The sequence below is a fragment of the Chiloscyllium plagiosum genome, chromosome 30 (assembly GCF_004010195.1).
Source record: "Chiloscyllium plagiosum isolate BGI_BamShark_2017 chromosome 30, ASM401019v2, whole genome shotgun sequence".
NCBI classification, from domain to species: domain Eukaryota; kingdom Metazoa; phylum Chordata; class Chondrichthyes; order Orectolobiformes; family Hemiscylliidae; genus Chiloscyllium; species Chiloscyllium plagiosum.
The window spans coordinates 29,528,969-29,539,985 of NC_057739.1; the positions used below are offsets into that span (position 1 = coordinate 29,528,969).

At 38.5% G+C, this 11,017-nt stretch overlaps 1 long non-coding RNA gene across 1 annotated transcript; it reads left to right on the top strand.

The window, feature by feature from the left end:
* Positions 1-1,152: 1,152 nt before the first annotated feature.
* On the top strand, positions 1,153-8,322 carry LOC122564859. Its single transcript, XR_006316028.1, has 3 exons — positions 1,153-1,443; positions 4,296-4,430; positions 7,635-8,322. It is a non-coding gene; the product is annotated as an uncharacterized LOC122564859 (long non-coding RNA).
* Positions 8,323-11,017: the final 2,695 nt, after the last annotated feature.

Below are 11,017 nucleotides of genomic sequence, written 5' to 3' on the forward strand. Positions count from 1 at the left end.
ACAAAAGGATTATTTTCCTTTTAGCATTTGATGTCTGTGCATTTGGGTAATTAAAATGATTACTACAACAATTAAAGCAAGTAATTAGAAACTAATTACACCAGAATTTTTTGTGATTACAGGAGCAGATGAAAATAGTGTTCAAAATTAAATTCATTGCATATTCATGGGAATGAAATTAAATACTGCTGTGTGAATGAGATAATAGGAGCGGGGAAGGGGAAAAAATGGCAATTGGGGGATTCAGAGTACAGGCTGTTCCTAATGCACAAAACAGACATTTGGTTAAATCAGTGATAATCTTTTAATGGCTTTAAGAGGAGTAATATTTGGAAAGAAGTCAAAAACTACCAGGGTATGTGGTTTTTACACTCTGTGTGATAATGCATACCAGCTGTAGTACAATAGAAAACAGTTAATCATTATCCACTCAAATGGATGCACAGAAGAGAGATATTTTATGCCTTTTTTGTTGCTCTTCATGCAAGAGGATAAATTAAATTAAGGAATATTCTAAAGCCCTCTTTTTACTATTGAGTTCTTTCAAGCCTCTCTTATGCCATAATCATTTAATGAGATTCGGTAGATTAAATAGATTTTCTGTTAAGCCGAGCACCAGAGAGATAGCATGTCTGGAATGAATGGTTATTAACATTTAAATATTTCACAGAACAAAAGTCAGAATATGAATTTTTCATTGTTGCAGAGCTGGGATGGATTTTGCCCGACCTAATGAAACTAAAAGTAATTAGAATGAGACAAGAGGAGCACTTGCACAAGAGTGCAATTAAATTGAGCGCAGAGTAGTTATTTATATAGGTTGGTCAATCTACAGCTCTGGTGCTATTTTCTCAGTCTGCTCAAGCTGTAGATTATTACAAGAGATTAATAATGTAAATTTCACTGACTCCGCTGCTCCTGAAGGTTCGGCCTTCAGAAATTGATGTGACCGTAATCCATCAACTTGTTCCATACAGCCCTGTCCCTTTCCATTTCTCATCAACTTCCTCTTTTTTTTTAAACACTCCTTCCCTCCTTCCCCCCCTCTCCCCCTCCCCCTTTCTTAAAGCGGTCTGTGTCAAACGCTGATCCCATTTGGCGCAAACGTCCAATGCGAGCTGACTGGCGTGAAGAGCTGCTTGGCTTTGTATTTCCAGTCACTTGTCAATTTCAGTGCTGGCGCTGATCAGTGATGGCTGCAAATCAATTCACAGCGATTCGACATTGAAAAGAAAGAGTTTCACCTGCACAGCGGCCGCAGCCGAATGAAATCAGACTAAATAAACAAGTCTGCTGGAACTAAAGGAGGTTGTGTGCGAAACAATTAGCACAAACATCTGCCTGAGTGCCCATGGTGTTTTTAATATAATTAAAAAGAGTTCTCCTTGATCCCACTGGATACACTGTAATCCATTGATAATCTGGTGCACACTGGCAGTGACGGTAAGGGTGAGAAGATTTAGAACAGTCTTGCTTCACTTATATGCCTCAAGCAGGAAATATTTGCTGTAGCCATGTTGTTCAAAATATGGTTCACGAAGATCGAGTACAAATTGAAATACATGGCTATATCGTGGGGTTATTGCTGTAGAATGGAATCGTTTCCTGTGGTTAAATGTTCACTGTGCAGAATAGTCCTGAGCCAGATGTGATGCAGGCCAGATGTTGCACTAGAATGCAACATTGGCCCAAAAATCACTAAACTCCCTTCCCCCGCTCCCCATCTTCAAGTCAGATTCTTACGGTTTCTGATAGGATTATACGGACAGTGGGTAACTCTGACATTTTTTATCACCATCCCCATCTCCTACCAGGATTTTAGCTCCTGTTTCACAGAATGTGGTTACCACTTCTTGAAAAGGCGCATATTATTAAGACAATGTGCTTCCACACTGCCATGTTTCAGGCCTGTAACTTTATCTAAATACAAAGCAATGATTAGTCAATAAATATGTCTGACTTAAATTAACCTCCTGTTCTGATAATAATCACTCATATTAGCATAGTCCTCATCTTTATTTTTCTGCTCATCAAATGAATCACACTAAATGTTGTGGATAATAGGTCTTGCAAAGGCAAGTCCATTCTCAAAAAAAATGTCAGAATGCATTAACTATTGTTGTTCAGAGTTAATGTTTGTATCAAGTTCAAAGGTGGGAATAGAATGATGGGGATCTGTAACTGGCTGTAAATAATTTGAAGCTGGTGATATGTAAGGCATTAGTTTCATTAGAAATTTCATTGGAAGTCTGATTTTACTGACCTTGTTTTAATAAATAATTGATAATGCAGGCTATGAAGGCAATGTGAAATATGCCAGTATGGACATCACTGCTTTTCTTATTTTTTTATTATTTTAATAAGTTCACATTGAAAGTCAGTACTTTCAGCAGAGAAATCAAGACTCACGCTTCAATGCAGTACTGAGAGTGTGCTGCAGTGCAGGAGGTACCATCTTTCAGATGAGATGTTAGATCAAGCCGCAGCTGCTTGTTCCAGTGGACATAAAAATATCCCCACTGTGGTATTTCAAAGCCGGACAGTGGTATTATCTCCACTGTATGACCAAAGTTTGTCTGCCAATCAACATTACAAAAACAGATTATTTTGTCATTTGCACATTGCTGTTTGGGGGAATTTGCTGTGTGAAATAAGCTGCTGCATATTGTACGTTATGATGGTGAATACATTTCATAAGTATTTCAGTGACTGTAAAATACTTTGAAATATTGGGTGGTCATGAAAAACACAATAAAAAAAACACACGTTTTTTAAAATTGAGTCATTAGGGAAGAGTGTAATTGTTTGGTGAATGTTAACATTTGTTTTCCACAAAAGGAATTTGCATGGCTATTTCTATGGCAACTTCGATAGGTGAGATTAAATAAACTACGGAGCAAAGTGGCAAGGTGTGATGCGTTCATGCTAGTTTGTCTAAATTGGTATGTCAGCACATGCAGGTATTCTTCTTACACCTGGAAAAAAAATCAAGAAATTTTGGTGGAAGCCTTAAACTGATTGGCACATTTCAATCTTCATTGTTTCCTGACTAAACAAATAAATTCTATGTGCCATAGCCCATGATTCATTTCAGAGCAATTAGACTTTGTCCCTTAAACGAATATATCTCGACCTTCATGCAATGCATAATACTAAATGTAATTCAACTTGCTGTGAACATTGATACCGGAAGTCTCAATATTACAAAAATACAAAACGTGCCATTTAAACAGTATTACACACTTCTCCTTATCTTCCATTTGGAATATCTGATGATGTCTAATTGGTTAGAACAGTAGCAAAAGTGTACTAATGTTGAAAGTGCCATGTCAACTAAGCATACATTCTTACAAAACATTTTGAATTTATCAATATGGTGTTGTTGTAAAACAGTAGAAAACATGATTGCATTATGGAGTCACTCAAGGAATTAAAATAAGTTTGTTTTCAGAGATTTTTGGGATGATGACAGCTGCAGACTATTGTACTATCACAGGTAAGGTCATCACATTAGCTGACTCAACTTGCTGTGGAATTCACAACACTGCAGATATTTACCATGAGCTGATCTTCCTTCACATTTCCCACTAAAAAGAGATGCAAATATTCAGAAATTATAAAGAACTATCACAGTTTTGGTCAACTTTTAACATGTACGCAGAAAGTCATAGAGATGTACAGCATGGAAACAGACCCTTCGGTCCAACCCGTCCATGCCAACCAGATATCCCAACCCAATCTTTGTCTATTTATCCTATCCATGCCCCTCATAATTTTGTAAACCTCTATAAGGTCACCCCTCAGCCTCCGACGCTCCAGGGAAAACAGCCCCAGCCTGTTCAGCCTCTCCCTATAGCTCAAATCCTCCAACCCTGGCAACATCCTTGTAAATCTTTTCTGAACCCTTTCAAATTTCACAACATCTTTCCAATAGATCATTCAATAATTAATTAATTTGTATTTTGGAATGAACACTTTACAGGTGATCATAACTACAGTTTAGTGCTTGTCTAAATCTGATTTCAAGCATCAAGGAAAAATCCAGTATTCATAAACATTTTCTTTTAAGCACACAAAACTCAAATAAGGACATCACAAAATTAGAATTGGTAAACCACAGAAGGAGGTCATTCATATCTGTAGCTTGTCTTTTATTAATGTGTCAGAAGTAAAATACCAATTTATTGCTGCAATGCCAAGAAGTAGAGTATTACAATCTTCCAACTACTTTATGTCTGACTTTTTTCTCAAAGGGTGAACCACAGAGTTTGATTAACAGACCTTTGATTTTCCAGGATTTGAGATACAGCCAAATGGAGACATGTTGAGCAACAGTTGTGGAAATCCTGCTCCCGTGGTCAGTGCTAAGAAGTTTGCTAGATGTTACCATTCTGGTGTGGTTACTTAGGTGAACAGCAGCAAGGTAAAAGGTGAGATCTATGACAGTACCATAGGACACACACCATCTTCAGAGAAGACTTTTGTGCTTTGATGCATTCTTTCACTTCAGCTTTGCCATGAGGAAGGCATCACAGTGGTCCGGGGTGACATGACTTGGGTAATCACAATTTTGAATATATTGGCAATCTTAACCCTTTATAATACCTTATTACAGTAACTGGAAAATTGCCTCCTTGCACCAAAAACACTGAAGTGGCTTTTATTTTCATCAATGTCAATAATGACAGTAATTGCTAATTATCTCTCACATCTTCCAGTAGAATGCATACATTTCCTCACTAATCATGAAACATAATTTTCAACAAGGGAGATATTCTTAGTGTCCCAGCCAATATATATCTCCCAGCCAACACCCAAAGTCAGGCCATCCAGGCATTATTCCATTGCTGTTTGAGTGACCTTACTGGGTGTGGATTGAATGCTGTGTTTTCTATATTGCAAAGTGACCAAACTTCAAAAGCACTTAATTCTTTTTAAGTGTTTTTGGGAATCTCAAGGATGAATGAATCTCCATAAAGGTGCAAGTCTTTTTAACACTATACCTATTTGGTTCCCAATGTCAGTGTTGTTTAGGGAACCCTTTGTCCTTTGCATCCTAATTTCATTGAGCAGTGAAATAGTTGATCACTGGAAGTATATAATAACTGAACTTTTTAAAGTTCCGATTGAAGAACTGTTTCACAACTAAAACATCCTGAACGCCAAAGCATACAATTAAAAATACTGTGTATACTGTGTGTTTACAGGGAACGATGCCCAGAGCTTGTCCATCATACTTGAATATATTAGATTTGATATGTCTCTGCAGATTCATTCAGATTGGCATAAATAACTGCTGTCTATTCAGTTAGCCACGCTGATTTGCTCACATACTTGATTGTCAACTGACAGGTTGGAAAAACAATGACCACAGATAAATAAAAGCATCCACGACAAAATTAACCCAAAACATTGCTTAACTATTTTAAGCTGTCAATCGATAACCAGTAATTATTAAAAATATTAACTTAACAAAACAAATTTTGCTAAGTCCTTCTAAATGTTAATGTTGGTTCTCAAAGCACTCAGTTTGAAGAGGAACATTTATTTTGAGTAAATGCATCATAACTTGCATTCTGAAGCAAATGCTAAAGATAGTTTTAAAGTCAACAATTATACATTACAAATGCATCCAAATAATTCCCATCACATAGGTTACTTTGAATTCTATTGAGCGCCTGAGTTCTGCTATATTGTGTAACTCGCATAATGCACCTGCGGCTTATTTGAATGCAGAAGTTAAATAAAGTAGCAGGGTGCTTGTGAATGGTGGTAGTGTCACTACATTTGAGCTAGGAGGCCTGGGTACAAGTCCTGTCTGCTCCAAAGATGCATAATAGCCTCTCTATGATGAGAAACTATTTTCAGTCAAGTAACAGGGAGTAATATTTAATTAGTGTCACTCTGTGTATGCTCCTCTGAAGTTCCAAAGCTTTCCTGCTGCTTATACCTTGTGTTACTGATCCTTCTGTCAATCATGGAACAGGTCCTGAAGCTTTATGGGCATACACTGATTGGATAAACATTTTTTTTCTCCTGAAATGACCGACTGACATTTTCCTCACAATAACTGCTATCATAGATCTTCATGTCCATGTTATTTGATCAGGTAAATTCATACTTTTCTCAGGATGCCAAAATTTCAATTTTAATTCTTTTATTACTTTCCTCAATGAGAGCCATTTTCTGCAAATGTCCCTCCAATCCTTGTGCTGTTCATTAGTTTTCCTATTTAATTCCTTTTTCCTATTGAAAATTGAACTATGTAAAACGTAATAACAAAATTCAGGCTTTGTCTGAAACATACCACAGGACACTTCTATCTCTGTCTAGTGGCAGACAAAGCAGATGCTTCCATAACTATTTTCTTCTGGAGTTCTGAAAAAGATTCATACAGGACTTAACATTAACTCGAATTTTCTCTCTGCACAGAACTTGCTGAGGAGATTGCAGCATTTTCCACTTTTATTTCAGATCTCCAGAACCAGTCCAATCTTGACTCTAATCTCCAGCATCTGCAGTACCCACCTCTGCCTACCTGCATAAGCGAGGCACTTGTGTGGGAAGGTTGTACAAATTGATAATCAACTTGTTTTCCACATTATGATTTTTTCTTTTGTGGCCATCAAGTCCTGCAGTTGGATTTGAACCCAGATCTTCTGGCTCAGGGGTATAGATGATATCCACTATGGCACCAGACCACCTAAGAGTTTGACTCATTGAAAATTTGCTTTGATCAATATTATAATTAGGCAAGTGCAGGATGTTTAATGTTAAAACTGAAGATGCTGAAAATACTCAGCATCTGTGGACAGAAACAGAGTTGCTACTTTTTTGTGACCTTTCATCAGAACTGGGTGGCACGGTGGGACAGTGGTTAGCTCTGCTGCCTCACAGCGCCTGAGACCCGGGTTCAATTCCCGCCTCAGGCGACTGACTGTGTGGAGTTTGCACGTTCTCCCCGTGTCTGGTCGGTGTGGACTTGTTGGGCCGAAGGGCCTGTTTCCACACTGTAATGTAATCTAATCTAACTGGTAAAATGAGAGATGTCATACATTTTGAACAAGGGGTGGCAAAGCAAAAGTGGAAGTCAGGAGAGTTTGAACGGCACAAGGATTAGTCTGCCAGAGTTAGAGGGAATGGAAATGGGTCAAGAAAAGAAATAAAAGCTGTTCCTGGAGGAGGTGAGTTATCAGCTGAATAAATAAAAAGAATAAACGCAAAGTAGAGGAAAAAGCAACCAGGGTTTATAGCCTCAAATTGTTGAACTCAATGTTGAGTCTAGAAGACTATTAAGTGTTTGGTTGAAAGATGAAGTGCTGTGCTTAGCACTGGCATTGAGTTTCACTGGAAACATGCAGTAGCTGAGGATAGAAATGTCAGCATAAGACAAGGTGCAGAATTAATGTGACAAGCCACCAACAGCTTGGGGTCATGTTTGCAGTCTGACCCTTGACATTTTTTTGAGAGGATGCTCTTTTTGTTAATATATAACCAAGCAAAGTAGCTTTTAAAGGAAAGTTATATTGATGATGACAAGCACATCATGGAGCTAGAGTGCCTGTTTATTCACAATGACGAACCCACTTGGCTCATTCCCCTAAAAAGTTGTGTCTTTATATTGTCACATGTAGGTCACACTGAGCTTGCAACAGGTGTCAGCCATGCAGCCTTTCTAAAAGGAGACTGATAATTGGAAACAACGTATGGTTAAAAGCGAACAACTGGTGAGAGAAGGCTTCAAGCTATAGATCTTACATCCACGTTTTTGTTTGTCATAATGAAAATTTCTGTTCTCCTTCTGGTTGGGATATATTCAGAAAGATGCATTGTGTCAATATAGTCCAGCCTTTTAGAAATATGTGTACATCCACTTTAATTTTGCAAAGCAAAACCTTTGGGTGCACAGGGCAGCGATAATTTGGTCAACGCTACTGCCGCTGATCATTTGCCAAGAGCTTGCGTGGACAGGGAAGATTTACCACAAACAAATTTGGTTGGTGCTTATGAATAAGTATGCTGTTTTATAATGTGCTTGCTTTAATGAACTGAATACATTTATTTAGACTGAAATAAAAGTCTCTGTAAAATAAAATTAAACTTGATGCTGCATTGCCCAGCCCAGTTGGCACATTTGTTCCTCTGATATCGACACTTTAAAGGTGCTGAAAGGCTCTCGACACAATAGCCTTAATTGTAATTCAAGTACTTGTGATATTTTGGTAACAATTACTATTGATTTTACAATTTGTTTACAGAGATGTTGTTTTATTACTAATATATTTAATGTACAAATCAATAGGAACACTTGTTTGGCTCACTCCCTAGAAGGTAATAAAATCAAATATCTCAAGAGTAAAATGTTATCTGATCCATAAATGGCAGCAGCAGATGCTTAATGTAATAGTTAAAGACTATGAAGCATTCTTGGCAGGAGACTATATTCACACCAGTAATGACAAAACTTACAGAATATACAGGCAGGAAAAATTTAAACTGCAATTTACAGCCTAAATTACTAAAGATTTATTTATTTGAAATGACTGCGAGCTATGAACACTACACTCCATTTAAAAGCTCTTTATTTTGCTCAGCCCCGGGGCATTCAGCGCATCTAATCTCGCCCGCAACTATAATTCTCAGCCAAACAGCCCTCACTTTCCACTGATTTCATTTTTGCACACGGTAATTTCACTACTTTATATTTCCCTGGATAAAACAACTGCTTGGGTTGGTAGAAAAAGTTGTAAGTGAGCAAACTTTTTTACTGGTTGGAAATGCCTTTTCATTTGCTGGATCCTTGGCACACATTCATGTAATGAAGGCTCCCAGCATTTGTTTGCTTTGGTTTTAGCCTCCATCTGTTTGCTGATGTTGTTTGAAGAATAATCAGACATCTATGTGGAACCTTTAAAGTGATGGCATTTGCCAGATTTTGCAGAGGAGAAAAATCAGATGAGATATTTTGCATCACTTCATATTTGTGAGCCAAGACTTTAACCCTTTCCAGACTGAAGATTGCATTATGCCTCCAATATCAGAGCCCCCTGAAGCGTCCTTTACTGGGTGTTCAGTGAACTCAGTCACTTGTTTAATATGAGTGAATGTGCTCCCTACTTGGACACAACTGGCTCCAATGGATTGCTGTGACCCTCAGACAGTGAACTTGGAGGCAGGAAATACACTAAATTAATGTGATGAAATTAAAAATCACACAACACCAGATTTTTTACCTTGTCCACCCCAGTCCAACACTGGTACCTCCAAGTCCTAGTGTGATGAGGTGCTCTAGTTTAGGTATTACAATGATGACCATAACATATAGGAGCTGAATTCGGCCATTCAGTCCATTGAGTCTGCACGGCCATTCAATCATGGCTGATAATGTTTCTCAAGCTCGTTCTCTCTTCCTCTCCTCATAATCCTTAATCCCCTTACCAATCAAGAACCTATCCATCTCTGTCTTAAAAACTTAATGACTTTGCCTCCACAGATGATTTCCATAGATTCACCACCCTCTGGCTAAAGAAATTCCTCCACATCTCATTTGTGAAGGGTCATCCCTTCACTCTAAGGGTGTGCCCTGAGGTTTTAGTCTCTCCTATTAGTGGAAAGATCTTCTCTACATCTGCTCCGTCTAGGCCTGACAGTACCCTGTAAGTTTTGATCAGATTCCAACCCCCCCACACCCCCACCCTCCCCACCTCACCTTTCTGAACTCCATCAAGTACAGATCCAGAGTCCTCAACGGCTCCTCATACAGCAAGCCTTTTATTGCCAGATCATTCTTGTAAACCTCCTCTGGACCTCCTCCAATTCCTGCACATCCTTCCTTAGATATGGGGCCCAAAACTGCTCTCAATATTCCAAATGCCATCTGACCAGAGCCATGTATAACCTCAGCTGTGCATCTCTGCTTTTGTATTCTAGCCCTCTTGAAATTCATGCTAACATTGCATTTGCCTTCCTAATTGCCAACTGAACCTACATGTTAACCTTAAGAGAATCCTGAACAAAGATCCTAAACCTCTTTGTGCTTCAGATTTCCAAAGCCTTTCCCCATTTAGAAAATAGTCTACACCTCTAGTTTTCCTACCAATGTGCATAACCTCACATTTTTCCACACTGTATTTTATCTGGCACTCTTTGCCAATCTCTTAGCCTGTCCAATTCCTTTTGCAGCCTCCCCACTTCCTCAAAACTACCTGTCCTTCAAATTGACAGGCATCCCCTTGCAGCAAGTTTTGTGATATCCACAATATCATACCTGCCAAGTTTAGTCTACGCTAGAAACTCATTTCCCTTGTTTCTTGGACCATATGCATTCAAGGGCAACACCCTCAATCCTGTATTGACTGCCTCCCATCTCATAGTTGTCCCCATATCTGCTTGGCATCGTACCTCTTTAACCTTGTTGATCTTGTGCCAATTTGTTCATCCCGACTGAATGCTAATTTGTATCTTGCTTCTGGAAATAAATTTTCCCTGCTGTTCCTTTTCATGGGATAAACGTAACAATTGAAAATCCCAAAGCAACATGCCCTCATGTGAAATAAACAGACTAATTGTTTTTAAGAAAAGGCCACACTTTCTGTAAAATTGAATGATTTGGAGACGCCAGTGTTGGACAGGGGTGTACAAAATTAAAAATCACTCAACACCAGGTTGTAGTCCAACAGGTTTAATTGGAAGCACTAGCTTTTGGAGTGTCGCTCCTCCATCAGGTGCAGCGCTCCGAAAGCTAGTGCTTCCAAATAAACCTGTTGAACTATAACTTCATGTTGTGGGATTCTTAAATTTGCAAAATTGAAAGTTGCAATTTTTACAAGATTATATTAACATACAGTGGATTGGAACTTTGTGGTTCAGAAAAAGATAAAGCCATGTGCACTTTGAAACCTGTGTCTAACCGTTGGGTCCAGGTCTTTGAATAGTGCAGTTACCCATCAAATAGCATCCTGTGTAGAGCGGAATCCTATAATTAAAGACAATTCTGAGAAGACCAAATCTCTGTGTG